Genomic DNA, 15,562 nt, shown 5'->3' on the forward strand with positions numbered 1-15,562 from the left:
TGTTAAGTTAGATAAATCATGGAAGTCAACTATGCACCAACTGAATGATGATCAATTACTTTTAATCAAGAACAATAGCACCATGAGAGATGGTAACACAACTGGCATCACGTGATGATGGTGGTGCCCTTATTCAGCTCAGTAACTTCAAGGGCCACTTGAGCCTTTGAGATCTGACACAGTCTCACACAAGGCCTAGGAAGAACACTATTTTGTACTCCACAGTCACAGCCAAGAAGTATGGACAGCCTTAAGGCCTTGCCTTGTTCAATGCTAGCTGCTTTCCCATGGTTCCCAGCATTGCTACCCTCTACCACCTTCCCAGGCATGTCAAATGTGCTGGAGCACACTTGACGGATATGTAAAAAGTTACATGCGGTCTGAAAGAACAGGCATCATTGACAATTCACAGATGTACAAAATACTTCAAAATTAATTCAGGCTGGGCCTCAAACTTGGATTTCTTGCTTAGTGCACTATGATATAAGGATGTAGACAGCGTGAAATATGAAAGTCTGGGTGGCCTCAGGGAGCAAAGTGCACAGATAGATGAAGTGGTTAAGGTGACTGTTCACAATAAGTGGGAACCCAGGTTCAAGTCCAGAACCAGCACAAAATTTTCATATGTCACTATTGGGTAGTAAATCTATATCTAATACAGTTGATCTCAAGGGATTTGCAGTCAGCAAATTAATTTTGAAATTTGTAAAAAGAGTTGGGCATCTCTGGCCAAGTATGCTTTGTGTAATGAGAGCCATCTGGCAAACTACAGCTGCTGCCTGATCAAATAAAATTGATGGCAAGCAGTTCTGCCATAGACTGTTGTCATGTCCACAGCACTGGCTGCAAGCTCTGCCAGTTCCAGCAATCACAGACTGACTGCACCGGCCCAGAACAGTTCCCAGAGCTTATCCCACACTTCCTAGACTGGCAAGCCATCAATTTTGTGTGCCTGATGGAACCTCAGCTACCACCTGAAGATCACTTCACACTATGAAACTACTGGGTGGGCCACCCTGGCAGCTGAGTCATGGTTCTTAAGCTTTCGTGCCATGAACCTACTGCTGCTGCAAAGTATTGAGTGTGCTGGTGTAGATGTCAAATTAGGGTAAAATATTTAGCACATCACTTAGGCTTACCAACCTCTTCCCCCCCCCCCCCCCCTTGCTCTCCCAGCCCCCTCCCCCAACTCCACCATTTTAGAACAGGACCTTCAGGCTCTACCAGGTATCAGCATTTGTGTACTTATACGAAGGGACCTAAACTCAATGCATAGAGTATGGGTCTTCCATACTGAGAGCACAACTGGATGGAGACTGTATAGATTTGTCAAGAGGAGTCACCCTAGGTGACATTGCACCTGACATATCTGCACATATTCCTGCAGGTGCGAACAGAAATCCAGACAGTGTGGATACATTTGTCAGTAAAAACTTCAATCTTATTGTATCAGCCACAGAGGACTAGAAATAATGGCAAAAGCTCTGGAGTCACAGTTCTGAACTGACGTCATAGTTGATGAAGAAAATAACAGTTAGGAAAGAATTATAATGGGATGAGTGACTAACATAAGAAATATGAAATCAACAAAAGAAATCACACCCATTAGTGAGCTGACAGTATGTGCCCTAATTAGGTGTCAAGGGAACCAAACACACCCTGGCCCAGATCATGTTGGCGCCCCACTTTCCCCCTTGTTCTATAACATACAAAACAAATTACACTGAAGAGCCAAAGAAACTGGTACACCTGCCTAATATTGAGAAAGACCGCTGCAAGGACACAGAAGTGCTACAATATGACATGGCTTGGACTCAACTAATGTGTGAAGTATACTGGAGTGAACTGACACCATGAATACTGCGGGGCTGTCCATAAATCTGTAAGAGTACAAGGTGGTGGAGATCTCTTCTGAACAGCAAGTTGCAAGGCATCCCAGATATACTCAATAATGTTCATGTTTGGGGAGTTTGGTGGCCAGTGGAAGTGTTTAAACTCAGAAGTGTCCTGCTAGAATTGCCAAAGTCTGTCGGAATGCACAATGGACATGAATGGATGCAAGTGAGCAGACAGGATACTTAACATAAGTGTCACCGGTCAGTCATATCTAGTTGTATCAGGTGTCCCATATCACCCCAACTGCACACATCCAACATCGTTACAGAACCTCCACCAGCTTGAACAGTACCCTGTTGACATGCAGGGTCCATAGATTCATAGGGTTGTCTTCATAACCATATACGTTCATCCACTCAATACAATATGAAACAAGACTCATCCAACCAGGCAACATGTTTTCAGTCATCAACAGCCCAATATCAGTGTTGATGGGCCCAGGCAATATATAAAGCTTTGTGTCATGCAGTCATCGAGAGTACAGGAATAGGCCTTCAGCTCTGAAAGCCCATATCAATGATGTTTCCTTAAATGGTTCAAATGCTGACACTTGTTGATGACCCAGTATTGAAATCTGCAGCAATTTGCAGAAGGGTTGCACTTCTGTCACACTGAGCAATTCTCTACAGTCATCGTTGGTCCCATTCTTGCAGGATCTTTTTCCACACGCAGCGATGTTGGAGATTTGATGTTTTACTGGGTTCCCGATATTCATGCTACACTCGTGAAATGGTCATACAGGAAAATCCCCACTTAATCACAGCCTCGGAGAGGCTGTGTCCCATTGTTCATGCTGACTATAACACCACATTCAAACTCACTTAAATCTTGATGATCTGCCATTGTAGCAGCAGTAACCGTTCCAACAACTGCACCAGACACTTGTTGTCTTATATAGGCATTGACAACTGCAGTGCTGTATTCTGTCTGTTTACATATCTCTGTATTTGAATACACATGCCTACACCAGTTTCCTTGGACTTCAGTGTATAACATTTGCTTAAAACTAACATAATACCACCTCAGCATGGAAAACTGTGAAGATCATCATCCTCCCAGAACTGAACAAAAACCTACTCCTTCCTGAAATTTATAGACCCATTTCCCAACTAACACGCCTCAGCAAAATCTTATAACTAATAATCCTCACTCCCCTCTGCCAATTCCTCACAGACAACAACAACTTGGCGTGAGCAGTTTGCTTTTCATGCAAAGCATTCCACTATTCAGCAGTCCCTGCACTTAGTAGAACATATCTGTCTGACCAGGGCAAAAAGAGAATCAACAGGAGTAGTATTCCTAGATGTATAAACGGCATTTGACTGCATCTGTCATGTTGGACTCATATACAAACTTGACCAACTTATGTGGCCAGAACACATAGTCTGTATTATCGGTTCCTTCCTCGTGAAACAGCAATTTTTAATAATAAATAGTATATTCAGCCAGATATGACTGACTGAGGCAGGAGTAGCACAAGGTTCGGTCTTACTCCTGTCCTACACACTGTGTACATAAATGTCCTCCCTAAACAGGTTGGTGACATGACAGCTTTCTATTCTGATGATACAGCTTTATGCAAGAGTTCTCCCAATCTGCTTTTCATACATCATAAGTTGCAGCAGTACCTAGACAAAATTACACAGTGCTGTATCATTTAAAAATGAGGTCCTCACCAGGCTCTGAAGGTCCACGGCTGTATACCTGTTGCTGTGTCATCTTCTGCCTTGTGGCATTGTGCGGATATGGTATGGAGGGGCATGTGGTCGTTACAATGCTGTCCCATCATTTTGCAGAATTCCGGACTGTCGAGACGCTACTATTTGGTCAAGTAGCTACTCAGTTGGTATCATGGGGCTGAGTGCATAATATATCAGTCCTCCCACCAAGGAAAAATCCTTGGCAGTACTAGGAATTGAACCTGGGTCCTCCGCATGGCAGCCACCATCACTGGCAATGAAGTCCATAGAGGTGGATTAGTGCATCATTTGGAAGGTCGAAATTAACGTCCCAAGTCATCTATTTTATGACCAGTCGTAGGCCTTTGTAGTCTCGGTTGCTAACCAGCAGAGTCGTAGACTTCATAAAAGTACTAGCTTAGTACCTGCTGTTTTGCTTTCATAGAGTGTTTGATTTGCACAAATTCTTTATTGTTTTTCTTTAATCGAACTTTTATGTTATTCACAAACTGCAACATCTTCTAAGCTCTTCATGCTAAGTAAGACCATACTAGTGTGGTCTTTTCCAAATGTACTTCTGACTAAAAAGTAATTCTCATAGCTGGAGTCAGAGATCTTTGTTAATCTTGCCTCTCAAGTCCTTGTGGCATTATTTCCATAGAAAGTATCATCTCCTAACACATATATCTTTAGAAGTGAACTACCAGTTTAATATAATGAAATATCTTCATAAAAAATTGCATGCCCTACTTCACCCTCTTGGGGGTTGAACTTCCAAAAAACACTGAAACATGTATTTTTTGTTTCTAACCAAGAGGTAATGCGAATTTTCAGAGATTTAGCTTTAAAAATGCTTTTGCAATGAAATATTTCTGTAAAACTTTTATCTGCTACGTTATCCCCTGAGTGATTGAATTTCCAAAAACAAGTGAAACACTTATTTTTTATTAATTACTGAGAATTTAAATAAAAATTTTCATAGATGTAGCTTCAAAAATGCTTTAACAATGATTTATTTTTAAAAAAGACTTTCACCCACTATTTCATTTCCTTAGTCACTGAATTTCCAAAAATGCTGAAGCATGTACCTCTTTACTTCTGACTGAAAAACCAAATACCAATTTTTGTAGTTCAAGCTTCAAAATTGCCATTAAAGCGACAGGCCTTTTTTTTAAATAATAAAAAAAAAATCCCCTGTTTCACCCCCTTAGTGATGGAATTTCGAAAATCATAACATAAGATCAACACCATCTCCAAATTTCAAGTTTCTATTCTAAGCAGTTTGGTCTGGGTGTTGAAGAGTCAGTCGGGACATTGCCTCATTCTTCTCAAACCACTTTATCTCCTTGGATATAACTACTTAATTGTTTCATCATAGCTTTCTACTTTGTTGCTAAAGACAATAGTGGTAATCATTAATAAATCTTCCGATTGATTCAATGGTTAGAAGATAGGTCAGACTGTTCAGTGAAGGATGTGATCAAGTGCACGATGAAGGACGAAGTGGACACTCATCTGTGGTTACTGATGAACTGGTTCACACAAATGAAGAGAAGATTAAGCACAACTGTAAGTTTACACTTAGTGCCCTTGCTATGGAAGTTCCACAAATCTCACGATCACTAATTCATGAAATTGTTACTGAAAAACTGAAATTTTGAAAACTTTGCTCACATTGGGTACCCAAAATTCTTACTGAACAACACAAAAAACAACATATGGGCAGGGCACTTCAGTTTTTGACATGCTACAATGAAGAAGGCGATGGTTTTCTTTCTCGGATAGTCACGGAGGATGAAACTTGGGTATCGTACGACACCCCTGAAACAAAATGGCAATCAGTGGAATGGAGGCACACTTCACCCTCAATGAAGGTTAAGCCTAAGCAAGTCTTGACATCTTGAAAAGCATGTGCACCATTTTTTGGGACAGAAAAGGCTTTTTGCTGATTGCTTTCTTACCAAGAGGCCAAACAATCAATGCACATGGTTACTGCAAGACCATTAAGAAATTGTGCCATGCAATACAGAACAAGTGCCGAGGATTACTGTCAAAAGGTGTTGTTTTTTTCCACAATAATGCCCGACCTCACACGGCGAATGTGACCAAACAACTCTTACGGGAATTTCACTGGGACACACATGATCATCCTCCGTGCAGCCAAGACCTCACTCCTACTGACTTTCATCTCTTCTTACACCTAAAACTGTCCTTGGTGGTCAACACTTCAACGATGATTATGAGCTGAAAGAAGATGTTACCACATGGTTGAATACACAGGCGGCAACCTTCTATGAAGAAGGCAAACAAAAACTTGTGCCGTGCTATGACAAGTGCCTACAAAATTTTGGAAACTATATAGAAAAGTAGTTTAACAGTTGTAGATTTTTGTACAATAAATATATTTTTCTGTGTCTGTACACATTTGTTTTATATAATCAAACGGAACTTACTTTGTGGACATACCTCGTATATTCTACGTTCCCGTAACCCTCCTGGCTTCAACCGTTGTTAGTCAGTCATTGTTCTCACTCACCCAGCCCCTTCACTGTTCTCATTCCAGCACTACATAGCCCTCATTCCACCATCGCAACCAGTCTTTATACTTCTCTCCTTTTCTGCTACCTGCCCCCCACCACACCACCCCCCTTCCTCCGAACCTCTCACCTGTCCTCCATCTAATCTGCAGCACTTCACTGTCTGCCACCCCCTACCCTACCTTCCCTACTATCCCTCCCCCTCGCCACCCCAGCCTCCTCCTTACCCCCACCCAGTTGCCACTCCCATCATGCACTGGTGCTGCTGCTCGCAGAGTGGCCTCAGTTGCCTGAGACTCCTTTCATGCTGAAAGCTTTATTTGTGACAGTCTTTTTGTTGCACCTATCTGAGACACAGCATCTCCATTGTATTGTGAGTAGCATCTTCTTATATTTTGCTTTATATATTATCTTCTTTCTCCACTTTTATATATTTTCAGCACAAACTATTCTGGGTTCTGTCATCAGGGCCTAGAAGGCAGCATTCCACTTCAAATATATGTGTCTTCAGATTCATATTTGTTGTTGCCTGGAAGATCTGAACTGCTGTACCTGTAATTAAACAGGCTCACTGTCACTGATACCAGTTTATATGTGTTACATCCTCAAAGACGCCTGGTTTATTTGTTACTATTAGATCCAGTATATTTCTATATGAGTGGCCTTCTGTACAATCTATTCCAGGTAGCTCTCAGAGAAAGTGTTTAGTAATGTTTTGCAGGTCATTTTGCTATGCCCACAACTTACAAAACTCTAATTTTACGAATTGATTGTTGGATGATTCAAGTCTCCTCTAATGATGATTGCGCGATTTGGGAAATGATATTTAACCTTATATTTGTCTAAAGTTTTTGGTTACATTTGAAAGTGAGTCTGGTGGTTGATAGAAGGATCCGATTATAACTTAATGCCCACTCTTTATACTGAGTCTTGCCCAGATAATCTCACATTCAGTTTCAATTTCTATCTTGTTGGATTTGACTTTCTTGTCTGCAGTGGCAAATACACCACCTCCATTTACCAATAGCCTGTTTTTCTATTTATGCTTAAAATTTCCCCAAATATCTCACAGCCATCAATTTCAGATTTTAACCACTTCCTGTACCTGTGTAATGTGAGCTCCACAGCTTTTTAGTAGTGCTTCAAACTCTGTCATTTTATTACAAATGTTTGGCAGTCAACTTCTAGAATTTTTGTACTCTCACCTGTAGGGTACTTCGGATATTAAACTGATACCTCCAGGTCCCCTACAACTATCATTATCTGGAGTGAAAGAAGAGTCACCTAATCTAAAAGAAAAAAACCACGTGTGCACCCCACACACTGTCAGCAATGTGGGTAACAGGCCCGTGATGCGTAGTGCACATGTGACTCTCTTAGGGTGACTACTGTTCTCAACCCTAGAGTGGAAGTCCAGAAAGTAGGAGCCTAGATTGTAACAGAATCTTCGAAGTCTCTGATTCTTTCCTTCTATTCATCTCAGAACCAGGGAGCCACAATCAGTTTGGGGGACAATGTTGTAAATTGTGAACTACTTCGAAACTCTGTGTGCAAGGGTGTTTCTCTAAACCATAGGTTCTCAAACTTTTTCTGGACCACTGCCCCCTTTCTGGGGGGGGGGGGGATTTACTCAACCCCCCCCCCCAACCCATTTTATCAGAGAAAGGAAATTAGACACAATCCCAATCTATAAATAATTAACAAAGTTTTCCATCTAGCTTTGATCATAACACAATTTCCGAACAATAGTTCAGTGACCTCAGTCTAATTCAAGAATACCATATTACAGAAGTTTGGCAAGATATGGAGAAAGATAATGGACAATTAAATTGTGAACTGTTGTGAGTTGTGTTCTAGTCCTGAATTTGTAAAGGCACTGCTCCAAATAAGCAGGCCTACCTTATGCACGGTACTTATAATTTTTGTTGTTAAGCTGTTTGCCTTTCAAGTGCATATGACAATAACTGCTTACAAAATTTAATGACACGAGACAGAATGGTCAAGTAAAAAATACCAGTCAGCAATAATGGATTATTTTCCCCAGTTATTACTTGATTGACAACGGCCTTGCCACAGTGGATACACCGGTTCCCGTGAGATCACCGAAGTTAAGTGCTGTCGGGCGTGGTTGGCACTTGGATGGGTGACCATCCAGGCCGCCATGCGCTGTTGCCAGTTTTCAGGGTTCACTCAGCCTCGTGATGCCAATTGAGCAGCTACTTGAGCGAATAGTAGTGGCTTCAGTCAAGAATACCATCATAACGATCGGGAGAGTGGTGTGCTGACCCCACGCCCCCCCTATCCGCACCCTCCACTGAGGATGACATGGTGGTCGGATGGTCCCGTTAGGCCACTCGTGGCCTGAATATGGAGTTTTACTTTACTTAGTTATTACTTGATTACAGAGGTAATATTGCAACTTTCAATGAGGTGCTTCCCAAAGTCCCATCTAAATAAGCCACACTTCCAAAAACATCTTTGTGAGAACAAGTGCTATCATAAATAGAAATTCAGAAACTTGAACACCAGAATACAGGAAAGCAATGTCAGCAGAGAAAAATGTACAAAAACCTGAAAAATAATTTGCAGTGGTGCCCTTAGCACCTTCAGGTATTTAAAGTCTAAGCAGATAAACCAACAACTGGGTGTTAATGGAGCCATTAGAAAAATAACTGAATTCATATCAAATGAAATACTTTCTAAGTCATGGAGCAAGTGTTTGTTCATATGCATTGTTTATTTTATTATTATGGTGATTCAGTCAACAATACCTTATTTTTGTCATTTTTGAAATATAGGTAAGCAGTGTTTTAACATTTTTCTGTTATTTCATATATTACATCACATACAAAGTTGGCTATTTATCCTTTATCTGAAAGCTTCACACACATAAAATTATAATCCACATAACTGTGTGTTCAGTTACCATCTTACACATTTGCCAGAAGAATAAAATACAAGAACTTACCTCTGTTGTAACTGGTTACTGCAACAGAAATGTGTTTTTACCACGCACTCAACATAAGTAATCCTTTGAATGTGCTTTGTAGAGGTTCACAGTTGCTGTGAAGGACCTTAAAAAAATTTGGGTGAAAAGAAAGCCTTATGTATCTGGAGTTAAATGAACCATTGAAACACAGATATCTTTGGTATTCTGCATGTATGTTAATCTTGCTATGAACCACTGCAGACTGGTACAGGGTAAGTTTTGTTGATTTGGCCACAACAGTTGCAGATTATCATGCCCAAAGTTGTGAACTGCACATGCTACAGCTCACTCAATGCACACATGCATCAGATAGCAGGGTGCATCAGAAAGTGCACCAAAGGAAAGACACAACATAAAAAGACAGTTTATACTCAAGAGGTAAACTGATATATACATCTTGTCAAAAATGCGGTAAGGGTGAAAGCTACACTTATAAACAGACTAATTTTGCTTGAAAGTAATTTAGAATTGTTGTTTTTAAACAAGCGTTTAATAAATTTCAGTTTTACTATACCTTTCTGTCACGACTGTGCCAAGTATTGCCCGTGGGGGAGAGACGGGGGCTAACAAGTGGCCATCAACACCTCCTAAATTTGTTTTGAGCCAAATTTCCCCCCCCCCCCCCCCCCCCCGCCCCTCCCCCCCCCGATCTTATCACCACTACCACCCCCACTGAGAACCACTGCTCTGAATCTGTTCTGCTAGTCGCTGGAATGATCTGAGTATGACCTCAGATCCCAGATGACAGGCATAATTGATGCAGTACACCACACTGTGTGATAAGAAATTCAAAGAGTAGGTCTTTTTTTACAGTTTTTATGACTGCTTCATTTCATATGTAACTGCTGCTGTATTTTTTAGATGACATGCACCACCACCATCTGTAATATTTCTATTTCTAATGTTGTAACCCAATGTGGGTCACTCTGTCTATTAAATCTCATGATCAGATTGCGGCTATGTGCAGGGGGCAAGATGGTACTGGTGTCAAGCTGATTTTATTCAGGTCCGTGTGGTTAGAGAAACTACAAAATTACTTGGATTCCAGGCTTAGGTAGATACTGTGGTAATAAGGAACTGAGAGTCTGGGTTGGCTTTTGGTCTGTTTCTTCATGTGTTCACGTGAACATGCTGAAGGGCACAGACCATGGTTTATCACTTAAGTCCTAAGATCCATGTAACGTACATGTAAAACATAGAGAGGCTAGTAACCTCACACCATTATCAGATGTTTCAACCAGTGGACTAGAATAAATGGTCACACTGGTCTAACATTCTATCAGGAACAGGGTACACACACACAGTAACATATGGTAAGTTTCTATAGCTCTAATTGAACATTTAGTGCTCTAATTGAATCCCTATCACACTTGAAATAACAAACAGACAGAAGTACATAAAGGCAAATCTACAAAGGAAAACAATGTCCACAAGTCCTTTTTAGTGACAAGCTTAACTGAGTATAGTTCTCTCCCACATAGCTCCTTATGTTGGTGGTGACCATCTAAGGCACTGGTTTCAAAGGACATTGTGGTTGAGCTTTGCTGCTGGCTGGAACTCTCCCGTTTGTTGATTGGTGGCCTCTATAAACTGCATTTGGGCCTGTTTGCTTGCAGATGGTGCATCACTGCATCAACTTTTGCATCCAATTTGCTATCAGTGAGTGTTAAATCAAAGTGACTGGCACTGTATGTCACCACATAAGTTACATGACTTATTGCTAATAAGATGACTCTTTTTACTTTTATGGCAGTCCTCCTTGATTTCGTTATTACATCACCCGTCCCAGGAGAAGATTTGATCTCAGATCATAGGAACTCATTTTATAATTCTTTATTATAGAAGTTGCAGAGATGTGTACATATACGTACTGAAATGTTTCCTTGCACTTAAACTTATAAATATACAGACATAAATTTTTTTCACAAATATGTACAATATGTAATCACATCTTCTCCTTCCTTCATTTGCAATCCTGTGCATCCAGTGATGAAGCACTGGAAATAGAAAGAATTTCACTAAGAGGGTACACTTCTTGTGAGTTTCTCCCATCAACCAGATCACAATTCACAGGCACATTTCCTACAAGTTTTTGCACTGGATGCTGTATGTATTCCTTTTCTCTGTTATCTGAAGTGGACCAACCTCATCGATATCACAATGAGCAATTTTCTTGTTAGATATTTCAGTTAGCACTAAGGGCATCTTCACCTTATTTTGCATAATTTTGTTCTTCTGACAACAAATGTAATGTCTTTCTGCATACCTCTTCATTGTCTATATCTTTCCAGATGATCATATCTACAGCTGATCCCTTTGTGTCCACCTAAGGGTGGATCATGGCATTGCTTCAAAATAGCTCATTTCTCTTTTTCACAAATAGCTGATCACTAGTTGACTTGTTCTGTCTTGTGGGCTTATTCCACACTCCTAATGGCTGCAGCTGGGTCATGTGCTATCCATGACAATCCATCTGCTACTGTGTTGTGCAGTTCCATTTTATATATAGTCTCAGAATTGTTTTCTGCCAGTTTAATCCTGAAATTCATTAATCCTGATGATGGATCACTTATATGTGCCAACAAGTTCAAGGGTTTGTGATCGGTACATACATTCGTGTTCAGAAAAAATGGAACACCTCGAAAAACTAGAGATAGGATGTTCAGATTTACTGGACATGTACATTAGTTTGTGCTGCAGAAATGATTAGCATTTCAGTCACCTCTGTTCAGCATGTGTCCTGTTGCCTAGTAGGCACAGGATCCGCCATGGCCCCTGATAATTTGTTCAATGCATGATGGCATTGACATGTATAAGGCACGAATGGTGTTCTGTGGTATAGCATCCATGCTGCATTCACCTGGTTCCAAAGTTCATCTGTGGGGATTGGCATTGGGTGACAGTGCTGCAGCTATCATTTCACCATATCTCACGCATTTTCGACTGGAAACAAGTCTGGTGATCTGGCAGGCCTGGAGAAAAGGATGACATCCTGTGGCACCAAGAAGGCACGTGTTTGTGCAGCAACATGTGATCGTGCATTGCATTGCTGCAAAATGGCGTTTGGGGTGTTGCACAGAAAGGATATGGCTATGGGTCGCAGGATATCATTCATGTAGGTCACACTGGTCACAGTGCCCTGGACATGCACCAACTGTGGTTTGTGGTTGTACCCAATAGCACGCCACACCATAAGGCCCTCGAGTTGGCGCTGTATGTCTTTTGCAAATGCAGTAACTATGGTGCAGCTCTCCTGTCTGCAGAGAACCAAAATGCAGCCATCATTTTGAAACTTAACCTGAATTCGTCTGAAAACACTATCTGTTGCCATTCCTGTCCCCACTGACATCGTTCCATACACATTGCTGTGTAGCATGTTCCTGCACATTCGTCAAATGTAGGCAGAGAAGTGGCCGACATGCCATAATAAATGGTGACTATGTGTCACCCCTCATAATGTATGATGTGTTATACTATTCCACTGTTGCGCCAGAACTGAGGAGGATGCAGATCTGTTGTGCAATGCCATTTGGATGAGGTGTCAATCTTGTCGGAGATTAGTCTGGGTGGTGCAACCTGCCCATCCCATTGTTTTTTACAGCCTTCCATGACCCATTCTGCATGCACCCATTACACAGCCAAAACACTTCATCCCACATGAACAGTAATTTCCTGGATGGATGCATCACATTTTCTCATGCCAATAATGCAACCTCTTTCAAACTCACTGATTTGATGGTACAGTTCACTCATACATCTGCAAGGCTTCCTGCATGTCTGCTCATGTCACACTGATCCAATACCTTCAGTTTATAGTGACAATGAGAGCCGCAGGCACATTTTACCAGTAGGTGAAGTTGTGCTGTGATATTGATGTTGACCTTGAACCCGTAGGCCGACATGGTTCAAATGCTAATCATTTCTGCAGAACATACAAATGTACATGTCCTGTGAATATGAACATCTTATCTCTAGTCGATCGAGGTGTTATGTTTTTCCTGAACATGAGTATATGACAAATTTTCTTCGATATACATAAGGTCAGAAGTGCCTCACTGCCCACACTATGACTAAGAGCTCTTGATCAATCATAATTTATCCTTTTTTAAACATAAAACAAAACATGCTGCATTGTAGGCTGTAATGTAAATGTTCTTTATTTAAATTATGCAATTAGCTAATTTCGATGACAAGTCATTTTCAAGGACCTTAGTATCACATCCTTTTCCAGGCACTTCTTATTGAACCATATACATCCATTCAGCTTCAATATCTGTACCCAAATATGTTGGTATTCAATTGCAGTATCCCATGCCATTCTAATCTACGAACTCCATTTCCAACAAACAGTATCCACATGTGCTGCTGAAAATACCTTCAGAAATACATCACTGTATGACACATAGTTCAAGAGATATGAAGTCATAAACGCTGAGATGCATGAAAAATTGTTACATCATGCATGAAGTTTTAATACATTTATTCCTTATTTCTAAGACACTTGTTCAGTCAAGACAAAATAAGGAAATCCCTGACACCTGGCAGCACTTTTGACAACTTTCAACTGTGATAAGCAAAAGGCTGTAGGCAAAAGCAGCAGCTGTCTATAGAGCTGTGCAGAGGCATTGAAATAGAGAAGTTCACAGAGTCGTGTTGTAGACACACAAAACACCTGCATCCAGGGTATAGAAACTGTCCAGGGTATAGAAACTGTCCAGGATCATGTTTCTTAATTTGAATACTGTAGCACTTATATATGTGTACATTATCCATATTTCTTTGTCCAACTGTTTCATATTTTCAAAGATGTTTTCATGAAGACATGGAAATCAAATTTTTTTGATACTTCACTACAAATACATTTCATTTTTTGTTTTTGTTTCTAATAGAAAATTGATGAAATGAATACCTGGGAAATGCTGGGTTTGTCAGCTAGTACTTTATAAACAAAAACCTCATCCATTATAGGCTGTAATATAATGTCATTTATTTAAATCATGTGATTAGCTAATGTTTACCACAAGTCATTTTCAAGCACCTTGGTATCACTTTTTATTTTTATTTATTTATTTTTTGCTGCCACTTCTTATTGAATTGTATACATTTATTCAACTTCAGCATCTTTATCCAAATACATTGGCATTTAATTAATAGCAAAATTCATTCTGTCAAAAGGGTTGGGGTGAGAAAGAAGTTAGGTGCACAACCTTATTCATCCAGCATTTGAGAATTAGAGTACTTAGTGACTTGCAAAAAATTTTACACAACATTTCAAACCTGAACTTTGTATGGCTCTCGGTCACCACAAAATGATGGAAGGGAAAAAGTTTATCACTTACTACATCTTTGGAACTTCCTGGCAGATTAAAACTGTGTGCCAGACCGAGACTCGAACTTGGGACCTTTGCCTTTTGCGGGCAAGTGCTCTACCAACTGCGCTACCCAAGCACGACTTATAACCCATCCTCATAGCTTCAATTCTGCCATTACTTCATCTCCTACCTTTCAAACTTCACAGAAACTCTTCTACGAACCTTGCAGGAGTGCTTATTCTCATTCTGGGTACTACATTTTTGCTGTTCATGCAGTGCAGCTGCCACATTAGGCATCATGTTTTAATTTACTACTACTTTACTGCTAGCTGTATTCGTGACATATTTTGTAGACAGTATTCATATACACCACTGAATGTACTGCAAAATGGTATCATTGTGTGGCACATAGCTCAGGATATATGACATCATAAATATTGAGTTGCATGAAAACAAATCTGCAGCTGAAATTCACTAGAGATACAGATGAAATACATGTGAAATATATTAAATATGTGTGAAACATATGTGACATGTATGTATGCAGCAAAAAAATCCTGTATCGATTTGAACCAAACTTGACACACAAATTACTTACTATTTGGAATTAAATACTGTGGAGGTAAGAACCAGTTCCTAATAAAGCCTGTACACAACTTAATGAACACGTGCATATAACTAAGCACAATTAAACCCTAAATGATGCTACACCATGACAAGCTTTCAACTTTTTTAAAATTGTTATGCCCAGCTGTGAAGTGCAATTGGACTTATTTATCTGATGAGTTTCTCTTCTCCTTCTGCCATAATCTGAGGTCTTCTCACTTTCTGTCCACTTAATTGAAAACCAAGCTGTAACTTCTCTGAGTATATCATTAACATCAGTCTCCAGATCAGCAGTAGACTTACCATCTACGACAATGCTTGTATCATCAGCAAACATTGTGAATTCACAATTTTTACTAATGGACAGGGGTAAATCATTAACATATATTAAAAACAGCAAGGGTCCAAGGACAGATCCCTGGGGAACTCCATGCTGAATTTTGCCCCATTCAGAATCCACTAGATTAGAAGATCCTTTGTTGCAGCCATTTAGAACCACCTTTTGTTTCCTGTCTTCAAGATATGATTTTAGCCAGTTACCTA

The 15,562-nt window shown here is 40.2% G+C and overlaps 1 protein-coding gene and 1 pseudogene across 1 annotated transcript in view; both read left to right on the plus strand.

Annotated features, from left to right (window-relative positions):
* The window catches only part of LOC126473377 (MOB kinase activator-like 2), a 528,601-nt gene that overhangs the window by 457,588 nt on the left and 55,451 nt on the right, over positions 1–15,562 (plus strand). The gene's annotated exons all lie outside the window — the stretch shown is intronic.
* LOC126476109 (5S ribosomal RNA) lies at positions 8,170–8,287 on the plus strand (annotated as a pseudogene).

Source organism: Schistocerca serialis, chromosome 4 (genome assembly GCF_023864345.2).
Source record: "Schistocerca serialis cubense isolate TAMUIC-IGC-003099 chromosome 4, iqSchSeri2.2, whole genome shotgun sequence".
NCBI lineage: Eukaryota > Metazoa > Arthropoda > Insecta > Orthoptera > Acrididae > Schistocerca > Schistocerca serialis.